Genomic DNA, 17,782 nt, shown 5'->3' on the forward strand with positions numbered 1-17,782 from the left:
AGTTTCACTAGAAGCAGAGTGACCAGTGGCACTTGATGAGTGTGTGCTCCAGGTGTTTTCTTTGTTGAGACAGGACCTTTCCTTATACTCCACTTTCTGGAATTCAGTAACCTAATTTTCTTGCATTCAGAGACCAGAACAGAGCTCATACCCCTGGGTGCTTGGCTGACAGCCAACCCTGAGCCATAGATGAACCATTCTGCTTTGTGAAAATGATGGGCAAACTGCTCATCACAGACCAGAGGCAAGAATAAAGACCTTTTATAGACAAATATGATTACAAAAGTGAATCTGCTAGCCAGGCACCAGTGGCTAACGCCTGTAATCCTAGCTACTCAGGAGGCTGAGAGCTGAGAATCGAGGTTCAAAGCCAGTCTGGGCAACAAAGTCCGTGAGACTCTTATCTTCAATAAACCACTAGAAAACCAGAAGTGGCGCTGTAGCTCAAGTGGTAGAATGCTCGCCTTGAGCTGAAGAGCGCAAGGACAGCACCCAAGCCCAGAGTTCAAGCCCCACGACCAACCAAAAACAAAACAAAACAAAAGTGAATCTGTTAATGAGGAAAATAAAGGAAGTTCAAAATCCAACCAGCATCTAATATCTATGAAAATTGTTTGGATTCATTTACTTCCAATTTAGCTTGGGCAACGTGGTGCTTTAGACAACAGGAATCTATTGAACACATGTCATGCGTGGAATCCCTTGCCGTGACTAGTATGAAGGCTGCTGATGGGCCTCGCTGCCCACCCTTGGGCTCCTGGATTTCAGTGAGAAAAGGCAGCACTGAGATGTGGCTTGCTCAAAACTGCCCAAGAGGCCAGGAGCCTGGCCACCACTCCTCAACGACGCAGGTTGATTTTATTCAGGAAGACCGATCCCTGCCATTTTGCTGTCTGACAGCACAGGCAGGGGCCTCTCCCTCCAAGTGGTGTGGGGCCTACTAAGCCTGTGACTTCTACATGAGCATCAGTTACTTTCTTCAATAGCATCCTTACCACATTCCTGTTCATTTTCCTGACTTTTAAAACTGTTTGGCTATCCATCCACATCATCACTGTAAACCAAGTACATAACTGTGACTTCCGTGAGTGCTGCCCACAGGGGTCACTTGACTTTGTGAGTATGGCTCACAGGTGTGACTTCGTGAATACTGCTCACAGGTGTGACTTTGTGAGTACAGCTCACAGGTATGACTTTGTGAATACTGCTCAGAGGCCTGGAGGTGGAGCTCGCCACACATACCATCTAAGGAGGAGGCTGAGTGTGTTGCTTCTACAAACTCCCAGTGTGACACGGAAGAATAAAAGCCACCACTTCCTGGTCTCAGCGGGGGCAGGTCTCCCTGGCCAGTCAGGAGTCCTTCTGTATGAGTCAAGGAGACATCTGAGAGCAGTTGTGGTGCCCAGACAGGCCTGCAGACCACCCTCGGACTTCCTGGTCTTCTGGGCACCCATTCCAAGTGTCCCCGGCACCTTTCTGACTCGATTCTCCTTTAATTGAAGCACACATAAGCCAGGCCCTGGTGGCTCAAGCTTGTCATTGTAGTTACTGGGAGGCTGATGATTGCAGTGTGAAGCCAGCCAGGCAAGGCTCCGAGACTCACATCTCTAATTAACCACCTAAAAACTGAAAGTGGTGCTGTGGCTCAAGGTGGTAGAGCACTAGCCCTGAGCAATAAAGCTCAAGAACACTGCCTAGGCCCTGAGTGTAAGCCCCACGGCTGATCCCCCCACCCCCACACACACATGTGAGTCACAGCCAGCCCCATCTCTGGCATGGCCAGTACCTGCTCCCCATCCGCCTCCCTGGGCCTCTCTGGCCTCCCCGGCTCTCCCCTCTGGCTCTCTGGGGACAGCCTGAAGTATAGGCCATGCAGCTGTGTCTCTGTGTGAAAGCCGCCAGCCTGTGCACGTGGTTTCCTGATCCCCAAGTCTCTGAGCAGACATCCTGGGACCCTGCTGTCCTGTGTCTCTGGAGTTGGCTTGGGGGGCAGGAGGGGACGGGGGAACAGGGGAGACAGGGGGCAGGGGGACAGAGGGACAGGGAGGGATGGGAGGGACAGGGGTGGACAGGAAGGGACAGGGGGGATGGGGGACGGGAGGGGACGGGGGGAACGGGGAGGGGGGTGACAGGGGGCGGGGGGGAGCAGGGGGGATGGGGACGGGGAGAAAGGGGGCGGGAGAGGGACGGGAGGGGGCGGGGGGGGGGGTACCGGGTCACCCCGCTGTCCTTGGTAAACACGGCCCCTGAGCCGGTGCTCTATCCTAACATCTGCCAGGGCCGGGAGCACCTGCCCCGCAAGGCCAGCCGGGAGCTGGGTCCTGGGTGGGGGGGGGGACAGGGTGCAGGGTGGGGCCCGGCCAGTGCGGGAGGCAGGCGGGAGCGGGGCTCGGAGGGCCCGCCCTGTTTACCTGGCGGGGCGGGGCCTGTGCGGGGCGGGGCCTGTGGGGCGGGGCCTGTGGGGCGGGGCCTTGCGGGGCGGGGCCTGTGCGGGGCGGGGCCTGTGCGGGGCGGGGCCTGTGCGGGGCGGGGCCTGTGCGGGGCGGGGCCTGTGCGGGGCGGGGCCTGTGCGGGGCGGGGCCTGTGCGGGGCGGGGCCGCGGGCGCGCGCTCACCCTGAGCCGCCGCCGTGCGCACGGCCGCCGCGCGCCTGCGAGGACCGGACCGGGACCGATCGCCGACCCGGAGGAGCAGGAGCCTCCGGCCGCCTGCGACCGCAGCGCCCGCCGGCGAGGTGAGTGGCCGGCCCGGGCGCCCGCGCTTTGTCTGGGGTCCTCCGGGCGGGGCCGCGGGGTCCCGGGGGGCGCCCCTTCCGGGGCCGGGTCCACCGCGGCCGCCCCTGAGCCGCGGCCCGGCCGGGGAGGGGGGAGCCGAGCGCCGGGCCGGGCGGGGCCTCCGCCCTCCGCCCTCCGCCCTCCGCCCGCGCCGAGCCCACCTGCGGCCGCGCGGCTCCGCCCGGTCCCCGCCCGCCCCGCCCGCGGCCTCCCCGCGGGGCCCGCCGAGCCGCGCTGCGGGCCCAGGACGGACGGGACGGCCGGGCTCCCGGCGCGGGGCGGGTGGGGACGGCCGGGCTCCCGGCGCGGGGCGGGTGGGGACGGCCGGGCTCCCGGCGCGGGGCGGGTGGGGACGGCCGGGCTCCCGGCGCGGGGCGGGTGGGGACGGCCGGGCTCCCGGCGCGGGGCGGGTGGGGACGGCCGGGCTCCCGGCGCGGGGCGGGTGGGGCCGCCGTGCGTGGCCGGCGCGGCGCTGCCCGCGGGGCTGTGGGTTTGGAGATGTTCGTCCCCGGGCTCAGGGAGGCCTCCCGCCGCTGGTCCTGCTCAGGAACTTGGCCGCGCGGGGGGCCGGGGACCCCACAGCACCCCGGGGCAGGGTGTCAGGAGGTTGGAGGCTGGGGGCCGCAGCGGGTGGCACCCAGAGGCCGGGAATCCAGTTAAGAAGGTGGTGGACGCCGGTTCACCCTCCCAAGCACTAAACTGTTTCCCAAGAGCACTTCTGCTAACTCCGGGTTAAACAAACTCTGTTGGGTTCAGATCAACTTCGGAGATCTTGGTAAAGTCACGCAGTTCCTCCGAGCAGTGAGACCTGCAGGGTGGGTTAGAACCCAGAGCCGGAGCACTGTCCCTGCCACGTAAGCCACCGCTCCACTTCCAGCTTTGGGTGGTTAGTTGGAGGTAAGAGTCCCATGGACTTTCCTGCCAGGGCTGGCTTTGAACCAGAGTCCTCAGATCACAGCCTCCTGAGTAGCTAGGATGACAGGCGTGAGAGCAGAATGCATTTGAGATCAGCAGCGGTCTTTGCCTTTTCAAATACCAATAGCATCCCTGGCCACTTGGAAATTCCTAGGCTTTCTTCCAAGGGTTACCTGTTAGTTCATTCAATACTCTTACTGCCCAGGGAGGCTCCCATTTGAGGCCGCTATTCTATTAACAGACTGCCTCTGCTGTGGACGAACACAAGGCACCCAGCGGTGAGGTGAATTACCCCAGGGGCACGGTTGGAAAGAGGCGGCATTCAGTCCGGGAGAGAATCCCACCAGCTCCCGCTTGCTGCTGTCCTGGCCCTGAAAAGATTTTCTGTACTCATCTGTCTCCTTAAAGTCCACCCCTGATGGGTGAGGTGTCCCTCCGCCAGGTTTCCCTCCTTCAGTGGCTGTGCCGTAAGGGCACCCACCTGTCTTGGCTGATTTGTTAAGATCTAGCAAACGTGGCCTTGTGCAATGGCTGGCAGCTGCCTTAGGCCAGTGGACAGAAGTGGACTTTGCTCTGCTGCCGCTGGTAATAGCCACCTGGATGAACTTGGGCCATCCCCTGGTCTGAGTCCAGACACTCGACACTCGGCCACTGTTAAAACATACAGGTGTAAAGAGTTCTTATAATCTGACCTCGCCAAGTGTTGAAGAAGATTCAGAAAAATGAGAACTGACATCATTGATTAAGAATAGAAACAGGAACAGATACTTCGCAGAATAATCTAGAAGAGCCAAATATGGTTGGTTATCTGTCCCCTGTGCGATTTCGCTTCCAAGTACCTGGTTCTCTGTGGGGCACTAGAACATCCACCTGCAGTGGGTGTCACCAGAGCCATTGGTTAAAACGTCCTGCTTGGGGACACTTGTGGACATACCTGCAACTCTAAGCAGCGTAGAGTCAGGAGGGGTGGTTGAGGCTGTAATCCCAGCCCTCGAGAGGCAGGGCTTGAGGCCAGTCGGCCACACAGCAGTTCACGAACCTCCTTCGGCTTTCCAGCGTAGCGTTTATGTGCATGTGTGTGTGTAAGTACATACATGAGTGTGTGTGTGTGGATGTGGGTTAGCTCAGTGTGAGGTCAAGACCAGACTCAGGGCAGTTTGTGCAGCCTGCCTGGTCTGCCTTGACTGTCAGAGCCGACCGACTCCTCCGTCCCCTCCGAGACTCCGGTGGCCGTGGCTCAGGTCCTTGTTTGCAGCAGCTGTGTCATTTCAAGGGTGCAGTGTACATGGGTTGGCACAAGTAGGGGGCCTGGACCGTGGCCTTTCACACAGGCCCTCCCTCTTGCTGCTGGGCAGCACAGTCCCCCGCACGGGGCCACCGATCACCTCAGCTCCTCCCTCCCAGGGGACTTGGGTTCTTCTAGTTGCTGTGAACATTCACACGCATTTCCGTGTGAAGGTGGATGGGCAATTGTTGGGGCGTTTGATAAACACGTTTAATGTAAGAAGCTGCTGATTCCTTTCATCCCCCAGCCCCGAGTGGCCAGCGTCTCAGCCCACACTGGGTCTGTTGCCACCATCTGGAGATTTTGGCTGTTTTTTCTCCCGGCTGCAGGGACAGCTCATCCTGGGTACCCTGCGCCCTGCCTAGCAACCTCTCTGTTTTCTCACAGGCTTCTCCCTTCTGCCCTCCGCAGGTCCTCCCTGGTGAGAAGCACACTCACGGCTTCTGCCCGTTTTCTGGTCAGATTGTTTTTTCCATACTGACCTTCGCTTAGTTCTGCGTTCTTTGGCATTCATTTTCTTCCAGAGTAGCTTGTTTTCCCGTCTTCTCGGCAGCCTGTACAGAGGAAATGCGTGTTCTTTTGATGTGTTTCTGTTCATTAATTCTTCCTCTCGTACACTGTAAGTTTTGCTATGAAGTCATAAGAACTTTTACCTATCTGAGGTCCTGAGGTTTTCTTTTCTTTCCTTTCCACACATCTTATATTTTCACATTTTTACTCTTCTGCCTGTGCTCTACTTATTGTAACACACACACACACACACACACACACACACTCACAGGGTTTGCTTCATTTTTTTGTTTGTTTTTGCTGGGTTTTGACTTTGTTGCCAATAAATGCTGACAGCTGCAGGACTCTTCTTTGGAAAGGGGTCCTTCCTGCACTGGCTTAAGTTTGCATCTTGCCAGAAATCTTTCCTTCATGTTTTTGGGTTCTCTGTTCTACTCCGTTGAGACAGGAGGAAAGCATGCTTACTTTGTCCCCCTCTTAGGAAACTGCCTCGTCTGTTCTCTGCCTGTCCATGTAAATTCTGGAAGGGCTCATTGACACTTGCAGAAACATGGCTGGTAGTTGATAGGAACACAGATGACCCTGGGGGGAGTTAACAGCCTGCTGTGTCCATGTGCCAGTCCACGGGCAGGGGCTGCTCTGGTTATCTTGGTCTTTCTTCCTTCATTCGTGTTTCATAATTTTCAGCACACAGCTTTGGAATCAGTAAAGTTCAGAGCAGATTACTGTGCATTCATTTTTCTTGGCATGGTTGTAAGTAGCATGTATTTTTAACTCCAGTTTTCACAGGTTAGTTTAGTAAGTAGAACTGAAAATAGTTTTGTACATTGATCTTGTTTCCTGCCCCCCTGGCTCGGTGCCGCATGAGATCTAGGAGGTTTGTGAGGTGCATTTCCTGGGATGTTCTGTGTACATCTTATGTACACAGTGTGGTGGTTTCTTTTTCTCTCCTATCTGAATCTGTTCTGTGCCCTTTGCTGGTCTCTTTGCACGGACGCTGTCTCTCACCATCTCCAGTGTGGGTCAGCACGTTTCACCGGGGTTCTTATGAGCGTAGAGCCCTCGCCCAGTCCACACAACAGTCTTGGGGAGAGAAGGGGCCTGGGAAGTGATCTCCAGACAGCTGCTGTAAACGAGAGAAGGGAAAGTGTATTGAGGCCCATGTGTCTAGGACCACACAGCTCATCCAGGGTATGTGTGCTAACAAACACATGCTTTAAATCATCAGGAAACCCTAACTGGATGCATGTGTCTAAGCCTGTGAGACTCAGGAGGCAGAGACTGGAGGATTATAGTTTGAGGCCAGGCCAGGCATAAAACTCTGACAGGTTCCATCTCAACCAATGGCAGGTTGGTGGCACGGCAGCCACAGGGACGTGCGATGCTGGGTATGCTGGTGATGGCCCATTATTCCCAGGGACCCACAAAGAAAGCGTTGATGAGGTATTATTTGCATCATTTATTTCTACTCTTCCTTCATGCTTACTAAATGAGCTCTTCTTGTCTGTGAGTGCTGCTACCTCTAATGAGCCTGTTCATGGATGCTTGTGTTCCTTATTTGGTTTCTTATATGATGGAAACCTCACCCAGTTCGTAAGCTCACTGTCTAAGCAGACATGACAGAGCTATGTTTCTGGCCTGGCATGTCCAACAAATGCACAATTCCTTTAAGAAGATTCAGCTTCTGTCTCCTGGGAACCAAATACTATGTGAGCATTTCAGATGTGTCAGGAGAATATGGACGTAGCTCTTGCTCTTGAAGTAGCTGTGGCTTTAGAGCTCATAGACATCACAGTACATTTCCTAAGACAGGAGGGTTGCTAATTGCTCTGCGACAAAAAGTCGCAGACTCTCCTCAGAAGCCAAGTGCACCCGGTGGAGGAAGGATGCTCTGCTGCTGTTTCATTCAGTCATGCCCTAGACTTTATACTTTTAGTCTGTTGTGTGCCTTACAGTGCTGCTGGCCCTGCTCTTCCAACAGCTGCCGGCCTGGGCCCCGTTCAGGTCACCTGACCTCAGGTCACAGCCCTGCTGGGACCTGTACGTAGGTCATCCCTGGCCGTCTGTCCCTGGGCTGTCTCCTTCCCCACCAGCACAGAAAGGTGTGGGAGTGTGGCTCTTCTCCTCAAGCTTCTCCCTCCACCACTGCTGTTACAGTGCCTTCTGGGAGTGTGTTACAGTCTCTTTTATTCACCCTATCACCTACCATAGTAGAGACCCACACCGGCTGCCTAAGCGGGGAGGTTATGATTCCGCACCCAGCTGAAAGGATCAACGAGCCTGTGCCGAATGGATGGTCTAAGTCTGTCCTCGGCCTATTAGGAGCCAGCTGTGGAACCGTGGTGTGTTCATTCAGCTTGAATTGCTGCCTTTGTACATGTGTGGTGTACGGTTGTGGGTGTGGTGTGTGTGAGGTGTGCATATGTGTGTGTGCGTGGTGTGGCGGGGCATGTGCGTGGCAGGTGTGGGAGGGGTATGGGGCAGGTGGAGTGTGATGTGCTACTTCTGCTCTGATTCCCTCAGATGGTGGAAATCATGATGAACTTGGATGCTCGGGGGGGGGCTGGTTCGTGGAGCTCTCAGGGGCTTTTGTGTGGTGCTCAGAGAGCAAAGAGAGCGGCTGCGTGAGGCTGCAGTCCCACCCTGGGGTTCACAAACCACGTGCTGAGCCACGTGCGCTCAGGGGGCTGTGCAAGGAGACCCAGAGACGCGCACTCCTGGAGCAGGTGAGCACGGACACCGGGCCTGGAGAGGAGGTCTCCCCCGCCCCTGTGCGCACACGCATCTGCAGGCCGCCCGGCACCCGTGTGGTGGCTGTGTCCAAGTCTGCGCCCAGGGACTTGATCTTAGGTGCTTCGGTTTCAGCAACGTTGGGTCCACGTTTTAGATATTCTCTGCACCAGGAATTGACAGCCGTGGTTGGTTCGTAGAAGCACCCCCGCTCCACACCGATGAGAGACACTGGGCCTCCCTGCCTTCGCTGGAGGGGCCAGGCCTGCCCTGGTGGGGCCGCAGTGAAGCCCTGGGAGGCTCTGCCCACCCCGTCCTGGCGTCCGCCTCACTGGGCTCTGGTTGGTGAGGTTCTCTGCCTGTTGTGAGGGGTGAACGCGTGTGCATTTGTATCTGTGGTGAGAGCAGTGTGAGTGTGTATAAGTTATATATGTGTACGTATGCATGTGAGTGCAAGTGGTATGTGTAGATGTATGTGTGTGGGATATGTGTGTGCATGTGTGTTGTGTGTGGTATGTGCCTGCATGTGTGTGCTGCGTGTAGGTGGTGACACACGTGTGCCTGTGCTGTGTGGGGCCCTGGGTTGCAGTTCCTCTTTGCCCTCTCTGGCGTTCAGCCCCGGGCAGACCCTGCCGCTCTGAGTGTGGTTCAGCCCTCCCCATGCGTTTGGCCTCCAGCTCCGGGAGCAGTGCTGCAGCTGACGCCCACCCTACTCTACGGGCAGCTTGCTGGGACACATGTACCCTGGCTTCCCGGCACAGGCAGCCAGGCCACACCTGCTGCTGCACAGCCCGGGAGCCTCCTCCCTGCTGATAAGAAAAGCCGTTGGCCTGGGAGAGCCAAACCTGCCTGGGCCACCAGATACCGGGGCAGGGCACAGGGAAGGCCGAACGCAGGCCCTGCTGTCTCCCTGGGGCTGTCTGGAGGTCTCACCCCCCCCCCCCCCGACCCCATGACTGAGTCAAATAAGAGTTGATTTCCTTGTGGTGTGTGTCTCTGGCGAGCCTACAAGATGAAGACTCTCTACATTTCAGGGTATTGTCACTTACCGAGCCGCCAGGGCTTACATCCACCCAGATGTGTGCGTGCACACTCGAGGTGACAGTCTTCACTGAATGCCGACTGAGTGAGAGCTGCAGCCTGTCAGCAGCCCAGCTGCCAAGGCATGCCATGCCCCCTGCATCCTTCTCTTGAGTAGCTCCTTCTCCCCAGTTCCCCATCGGAGCCCCCTCTTTTCAGTCACCACCTTTGAAGGTAGCCTCTGTGTGCCTTGGAGCCTTAGTTGTTTGGTGGCCTCCTTGCAGATTTAAAGGCTTCCTGGGTGCGTCGCTGTCCTCTGAGCTGTCACAGCCTCGGCTACGAGGTGGGAAGTGAAGGGAAAGTGGCCCATCTCCATCTCCACGATGGCTCTCCTCCTTGATCAATCCAACACCTGTGCATCAGAACTCTCCTTCTGTGACACAGTCATCTGGTCAGTCCAGGAACTTGGACCTAAATCCCAGGATTTAAAATGCACATGCTGCATAGAGAGAGACGGGAGCAGGCACTGCTGGCCAAGGCTCGCTTGCGCCCTGAGTGGCTCCTGCCCCCAGGCTTAGTTACACCACCTGCCTGTGAGGTGAGACTGGTCAGCCCCTGCATCCTGGCTGCTGGTGGTGGCCGAGTCCTGAATCCAGCCTGTGGCTAGCCTTGCGTTGCCTGTCTTCCTCTCTTTTCTGTGAAGCAGCTTGGTCATTGCCTGTGATTTGTTGTTGTTGGTGGTGGTAGGGGGACTTGATCTCAGGGCCTTAGGTACCTAGGTTGGTCTGCACCTCTTGTGCCACACATTATCTCTTTGTGGTTTCGTTATTTTTAAATCAGTGCCCTGTTTTGCCCAGGAGGCCCTCTGTGCATGGCTAAAATGACAAGTGCCCAGCTTTTTTATTTTTTATTTTTTGAGGGGGACGGGAACAGTCTGGGGAGGTCTCACGAAGTTTTTGCCCAGGCTGCCCTCAAACTGTAATCTCCCCGATCTCCACCTCCCAAGGAGCTAAGGTTCCTGGCACGAACCGCCACACCCAGCCGTGTGCTGCATTCCTGTAAGTTCTGCTGTGAGTTGGGCTGTGAAGAACTAACCCAGAGCCAAGTGCCCGCGTGGCATGAGGCCTCCTCCAGACGAGCTCCCAGCCCTGTCTCGGGTGGGGACACCGTGGGTTAGCGGGCCCCCCGACTCGACTGGGGAGTTCTGGAGGGAAGTCACCCAGTAAAATGCTGCCTGCCGAGGGGAGCGTGTGGCAGGGATGAGAAGATGGGGGCCCGCCGCGTCTCCTGTGGCGCCTGGCAGGCCTTGGCAGGCACCGCGAGCCTGATTAGAATCTGGAGATTTTAGATCCACAGCTCCAGGGTTCAGCTGTTTCCAGAAAGGACGGGTTGGTTCAGTTGCAGCTCAGAGTGCGTCTCTGGGGACAGGCACAGGCAGCTCCCGGCTCGCAGGGGAGTTCCTCCCCACAGACTCAGGGCCCACAGGGCCGGGTCTGCGCCACGGCGGCATCCGCAGCCGCCGAGGAACGCCGGAGTCAGCCTCCTCCGACAGCATGCTCCCGCGTGTTGTCACTGGCTCCTCTAATTACCTGCTCAGGGTGGACACGTGCCCTGTACTCACAGCAGGCCCTGCCGTCTTCCACGCCACAGGGAGGTGCCTGAGCCCGGCACGGGGCTGGCATGGAGGAGGAAGGCCGTCCTGGGCTTTGTAACCAGGGCCGTCACGCGCTGGTCCACATCTCCAGGAAGTTGAGTTTGGCATCTGAGGTTTCAGATAAGAAGGAACTGGAGGCAGGTCCCCAGGGCAGGCAGAGGAGGAAGGATCCAGAAGGCACCACCCAAGAATGTCTGCCCCTCGGGCCTCAGGCTCGGCCCTGAGCCCGGGGCTGCTACCTGCCAGGGCTGAGCAGCTGGGGGGGCGGGGCGTACCTCTTTCAGGGACGCAGGTGACGCAGGCAGGCGCAGGTGAATACCTGCAGTGGCACTCACGGCAGCCAGTAGGGTGAGATGTTTCTTCTCTGTGAGCAGGGGAGGCAGGGTGTGCCCACGTGGGCTGCCGTGAGTTGCTACCCTGTGACCAGACACGCCAGCCCCAGGGTGACGCGAGGCTCAGCCTGTCCCTGCGGCCCTGCTGGTTTCACATAGTTTCCTGTCTCTTCATAAGAGCTACAGAAGTTGAGCGTCCTCGCTGATCACAGACTTGTGGAGTATGCGTCTCTGTGCTGTCGACACTGAGCCTTCAAGCTAACCTTCCCTGAGCAGGAACTCCTTCCAGAAGTCACACTGTACTGCTGTGGTAGAGAGGTGAATCTCAGGTGCTTTATTCTGACCAGGGCTTTACCTACAAAGCCAGCCGCTGGTCCTTGAGTGGGAAATCTGAGGGACTGACTGGAGGCCAGGCTGCCAGCTCCCAGGAGAACCTGGTCATCTTGGCCGGCCTCCTCCATGCCTGGCATCCACCGTGGATACCGGCATCGTGACTCCATCGGCCAGTGGCCGATCCTCGAGTGGATTTCCAGCACGTGGTCGCACCGGGTTGGGTTGCTCGATCCCGAGCCCCGGCTATGGGCCCCGGGCCTCTCCCTGCCTGTCCAGTGCTGCACCTGCTCCTCCTGCTCACCCCGGGGAGCACATTGCCCTACCTTACTGGGTGACATGCCACGGACGCTGGCAAGAAGGCCGCAGATGGCAGAGTTGCTTCCTTGAAGCTCCGTGGTCCCCCATTTCTGCCAGGTCCCAGGTTCCTTTGCCTCCTGTAAGGATGTCAGGTGTTGGGGTCCAGGCCAGTGGGGCCTCAGCTAGGGGGCATCCTGGGTCAGGCCTGGGCTCGTCCTTCAGTGGTAAGGGTCCCCACAGCGCCACCACCATGCCAGGACCAAGCTCCCAGCACCGACGTCAGGACCACGGGTCTCAGGTCCGTGCCGTGGAGAGCCGTTGGTCACCGCCTCCCTCTCCTAAACCTTTGTTTGTTGTGGGCAGCATTTGGACCCCGTCCTGGGGATGTGCAGGGGTCTGCCGAGGGCTGGGGGTTGAGGGGTGCCGGGAGCCTTCTGGAAGCGGGTGACACCACCAGCTCAGCCCTGCGAGGACCCTCGTGCCAGGGGGGCCTGGAGCAGGGGGCTGGCCGTGGCTGTGCTCCATGCCAGGAGCTCAGTGGTGTCATGGAGTGAGGGCCCTTGGAGCCCCGAGCAGGGTGAGGGGTCCTACAGGAGGAACCCACGAGGCCCGGCAGTAGCGAGAAGGGGCGGCTGGTCAGTGCCGGGATCCCACGGTGAGGCATGGCTGGACAGTGCCGGGATCCCACGGTGAGGCAGGGCTGGACAGAGCTGGGATCCCATGGTGAGGCATGGCTGGACAGTGCCGGGATCCCACGGTGAGGCAGGGCTGGACAGTGCCGGGATCCCATGGTGAGGCAGGGCTGGACAGTGCCGGGATCCTAAGGGTAGTCAGTGCTGGACAGTGCTGGGATCCCACGGTGGCATGGCTGGACAGAGCTGGGATCCCATGGTGAGGCAGGGTTGGACAGAGCTGGGATCCCACCATGAGGCAGGGCTGGACAGTGCTGGGATCCTAAGGGTGGTCAGTGCTGGACAGTGCTGGGATCCCACGGTGAGGCAGGGCTGGACAGTGCTGGGATCCCACGGTGAGGCATGGCTGCGGGACACCGGCGCCTCTTCTCCAGACGGGGGTGAGGGTGAGGTACGCGGCACGAGGGTCCGCAGCAGGATCCTGAGGCGGGCGGAGGCTTGCAGGGCCGGGGGACAGCAAGAGGGGAGAGCAGAGGCGCCTCACAGCGGTGGCCTGGATCCTGGCCCGCAGGGGAGAGCTGCACCCACACGTGGTGCAGGGGAGAGACACGGGGGTGGCAGGGAAACCCCCCGGGTGGCTGGCCACGAGAGGACCTGGGGGAGACCCCGAGAGACGAGGGATGGGATGAAACGGGGTGGGAGCCCCACCCCCACCTCCTCTCCTCTCACCCCCAGAGCTCTCCTGCAGCCCTAAGTGGTGCGGGGCCCGGCCTGCCCAGCACTTGTTGACCGCAGACATCTTGAGGCAAGAGAGGGGTCGGCTCAGGGCGGTGGTCAGCTGCCCTCCACCGGCGGAGGAAGCGAGCCTGCTCCCATGCAGCCATGCAAGATGTCTCTCCGTATCACGTGTGTGCATGCCGGTGAGTGTGAGTGTGTGTGTGTGTGTTTGTGTGTGTGTGTGTGTGTGTTGGGGCTGCTGTTTGGTGAGACAGGCAGCTGTTTACTGTATCTGAACACAGGGTGTTATTACCAGAATGCTTCTGACCTGAGCGGAGATGCTTGTGTAGACTGGAGCAGGCCTCAGTGCATTGTTGTTCGTAGAGAAAAGAGGAAGAGGAAGAGAAGCTGCGGGCAGGAGGGAGGAGGGAGGGAGGGAGGGAGTGAGGAGGGAGGGAGGGAGGGAGTGAGGAGGGAGGGAGGAGGGAGGGAGGGAGGGAGGGAGGAGGGAGGGAGGGAGGGAGGGAGGGAGGAGGGAGGGAGGGAGGAGGGAGGGAGGGAGGGGGGAGGGGGAGGGAGGGAGGCAGCGCGGGAGGCCAGGATGACGCAGGCATACACACCCCTTCACTTGACTCATTTTTTTTCCTTCAGGCCTTTTATTTTTATGCATGAGTCATTTGCTTTTTAAATTTGTTCCTGGTGTTTTTGGAAGTCAAAGCAGAGCTGCCCCCCGACATACACACAGGGGCCCTCACTGTACGCACTGTCAATCTGCAGGCTGACCGGAGTCCACTCCCCTGGCTGGGCCGCACGCCCGCAGAGCCGGTCCGCCTGCCCCCAGCCCTGCAGCCACCCAGCAGTCTGCGGTTCCAGGTTTCCTCCCTGGCTTTTGAGGCTGGCCAGGCTGCCCGGGGTCCACAGGAGGATGCTGGGACCCCGGGGTTCTCTCCTGTGGTCTTCCTGCTACAGTCCCTGGCTGCTCAGGTTCATTGCCTTACCATCGACATTTTGTTGCCACAAAGGAACCTGATGGTGACCTTCTAGAATGTTCCCTGTTCCTCCTTCATTACCTTTATTCTGCTTTCCCCGTTCTGAAACACTGGTCTCTCCACCAGGCAGGGTTCTGCTTGCAGAGTTCCCCCTCAGGGAATCCTTTCTGAAGTGCAGATTGACTTCATCACCCCCTTACCTAGAATCTCCCCGAGTGCCAGAGCACACTGGTGAGAGAGCTCGGTGACTCCTGCGTCCAGAGCCGGGAAGCTGGTCACTGTCCAGTGGTGACCACACTCCTCGGGCGACAAGGCCAGGTCTAGGCACAGGCGCGAGACCGCCAGCCTTCAGCAGGAGGTCGGGGAGCGGGGTCGGGACGTCGGGGCCTCGGGACACGGAGGCCCTCACCGCGAAGGCAGCGAACTGGCACGGGACTGGCTCATGGCAAAGCACGAGGAGTACCGAAACGGTTGCCTCGTATATTACAAAAGCAGAAGAGAAGTATTGCCAGGCGGGAGCGTTACGTGCTGCTGGTGTGCGTGCAGGTCAGCCCTCCTGCCACCTGCGCACCGCTATCCGTGGAGCCCGTGGAGAGACGCAGAAACCCATCTTCCCTCCATATTGTCTAACAGACCGTCCCGTGCCAGGGGAGGGCTTGCCTGACTTACTTGATGCCAGGCACTCCATCATCACCTCCTGAGTCGGGAAAGCCCTCCCCACAGGACATGGTCACATGCAGCTGCAAGGCCTGCTGGGAAATGGCCCTCATGTAACCAGGTCCCAGCGGGCGAGTCTCTTGGTGAAGGAAGAAAGGAGGCGCTCTCTGCCACACACAGTGAGGGGTCCAGTCTTCAAACCGAACAGAAGTTCTCTATGCAAATGGCTAGGAGATCCCCAGAGGTCGCTATTAATTGTGTTAGATGGGGAACCCCCTTTCTAGAAGGGGGTGGTGAACATTTCCGGCCTCAGGCCACCGGTGCCGTGACTCAGCTGTCTGTGGTACCAGGAAAGGAGCTGCAGAAAAGAGCAAAAAGATGACTGGCGTTCTGGCTTAAACAGAAATAAATTCATGTGACACGTTAGGTATAAACTTGGTGCCAGTGCAGAATTTCAGGTGACTGTGTGTGTGGCTCACCCTTGTGTGGGTGCTCGTGTGAGTCACACTCAGGCAGTAGTGCATTTGGTAATTGTTGTCTTTTGAGGTAGATATAAATTGAAGAAGATTGTACTGGACTCTTGTAAAGTGACATGGTGTAATGGCAGGTCAGCTCCGGGTAGCTGGCCTTCTTGTTCATTTTTGGTGTGGCTTGTGGTCCTGGAGCCCGACCTCCGGGCCTTGAGCTTGTGTGCGTCCTCTTCCTCCAGAGCCAGGCTCAGCCCTCGGAAGTCAGCTGGGGCCGGCATCTGTCGCCTCAATTTCCTTCTCTCTACAATACTACCCAGGACCTTTTCCAGATGAGAGCTCAGACCCAAACCCTGAACCTCATTGCCGGGGATGTTCCCGTGGTTATGGACAGGAGTTGGGGAGTGACTGAGCAGAGCCCCCTGTCTGCCCTGTGCAGCTGTGCCTCGCTGCACCCTTCTCCTCCTGCCCCAGGCTGCTGCTGACTGTCGGCCCTTCTCGTTGTGCTGTTAGGAATGGGTGCAGTGAGGACTTCCCCTCACGACACATCCATAAGGTGAACGCCACCAGGCCACCATTTTCAAATGGAAGAGACTTCTAGAGGTGCGCTGTGCGGTGTGCTGTGCTGGACTGGAGTCTCGTGACTGTTCTAGAGGCATGGCTAGGGGCTGGAGGCTTGTGGGTAGACTCTAGAGATAGAAGCACACTCACCGGCAAAATCTAGAGATACACAGCTAGATCCTTCTAAACCCCACTTTCTCAACTAGACTAGAAACCAGCTTACAGAATTTTTACTACAACGTCACAACTTGGAAATTTATAGAAATGCAGTGGGCAGCGCAGATCTGTGTGAAGTCCTTCGGGATGGCTGGCCTCACTGCGGATTGGCTGTGGGTCTGTAGGCGCGTCCCGCACCACCGTGCTGGGAGCGGGCCTGCCGACTCAGCGCCTGGCTGGGCCAACCTCCCGAATCATTCCCCATCATAGATTTTGGCTTGCAAAGGTGGCAGTGTTTGCTCCTCACACTCGACAGGACGGGTGGATGGCCAGTCCCTGCCCAGCTGTCTGGGATGACCGAGTGAGGCTCTGCCCCTCGCCGTCTGTCTGTTCCAGTGCCCCGGCCTGGATGGTCACGCTCCAGACGCCCCTGCCACTCGACGGGGTTGGGAGCGCCTGTCCCCATCCCCTCTCCTTTCCCTTCTCCTGGCTCCCGTGGGGCTCGGTGGGGTGCGGAGCCCTCGTGGGCTTTGGGTGTGGGTCTCCCTCACCACAGCCCTGGCCTCCCCGCCCCTCCCTTCCTTGGCTGTGCCGGCCGGGTGCTCTCTCAGGGGGCACACAGGTCACAGCTCTTGTCGCCCTCGTGGTGGGGAGAGCTGGGTACCCGGAACGCTGCCAACACCCAGGCCCAGGAGACAGGCAGGAGCCAATGGCCCCCGGGCAACCTGTTTTTAAGTCACTGTTGTGGACCCTAAAACTTCCACTTCCCAATAAAAGAAGGAGCCATGGGCCGCTTCACAGCCTCCTTCCTCGCGTGATACAGCCAGGGAGCTAGGACAGGAGAATCCGTGCCGACTGCGCCATCGCAGGACGCTTCGGTTACCTCCTGTGGAGGACTGAAGGTCCGGAGCCAGGGGCTGCTGAACCTTTCCCTCCGGGATGCCAGCTCTGATCTCTTCCTTCCTGAAAGTCAGATAGCAGTGCAGTTTCGGGTCAGGAGCCAGAAGGTCAGCGCTGCACCCCATTGAACTGTCGTCTGTGCCGCGGGACCCTGTGCGGGCTGTAGTCTGGGCTGTGGGACCCTGTGTGGACCTGTACCTTCTGACTTCTCTTCTCCTTTCAAGGACACTCCCCCCCCCTCATTCCTGAGGGGAAGAGGCCTGGCTGTCTTCCTTGGTTTCCAATGGACACTTGGTAAGAAGAGACGTGTAGTCGGTGACTAGCAAGTGACTTTTACAGAACAAAGTGTGCCTTGTATTCAGGCAATGTAGTATGTTAGAAATTCCTCTGTTTGGGGCCTGATGGATGGTGCGACCTTTCCTGGGTTTAGCAGAGGTGGGTACTCACATCTTGTAAAAGAATGCATCGTGTGAAAAGACACCTTGTCATTGTCCTGGCAGAGTCAGATTGCTGGTGCAAGGGCCCTGTGGTGGCGATCAATCACACAGAAGATCGGACGTGCTGTCCTCAGAGGGTTTAATATACATGTATTTGCTGCTAAGGTTTGGGTTAGAAAATAAACAGGAGAGCTAGGCACTTGTGGCTTACACTTATAATCCTAGCTACTGAGGAGACTGAGATCTGAGGGTTACAGTTTGAAGCCAACCCAGGCAGACAAATCCATGAGATGCATCTCCGTTTAACCAACAAAAAGCCGAAGGGGAGGTAAGGCCAAGTGATAGGGTACCAGCCTAGCGCGCAAAAGCTAAGCAGGAGTGTGAGGCCCTGAGTTCCAGCCCTGGTACCGGAAAAGA

The 17,782-nt window shown here is 58.1% G+C and overlaps 1 protein-coding gene across 4 annotated transcripts in view; it reads left to right on the forward strand.

Annotated features, from left to right (window-relative positions):
* Positions 1-2,631: 2,631 nt before the first annotated feature.
* Mbp (myelin basic protein) overlaps positions 2,632-17,782 on the forward strand; it is a 75,859-nt gene continuing 60,708 nt past the window's right edge. For 2 of the 4 annotated variants that reach the window (XM_070028923.1, XM_070028926.1), the window contains exon 1: positions 2,632-2,733. The gene's annotated coding sequence lies outside the window, so the exon portion shown is untranslated. The remainder of the gene's footprint in view (positions 2,734-17,782) is intronic. The other 2 variants (XM_070028925.1, XM_070028927.1) reach the window with 2 other exon arrangements.

This window comes from Dipodomys merriami, unplaced genomic scaffold, assembly GCF_024711535.1.
Source record: "Dipodomys merriami isolate MVZ:Mamm:240054 unplaced genomic scaffold, mDipMer1.0.p SCAF_2, whole genome shotgun sequence".
NCBI lineage: Eukaryota > Metazoa > Chordata > Mammalia > Rodentia > Heteromyidae > Dipodomys > Dipodomys merriami.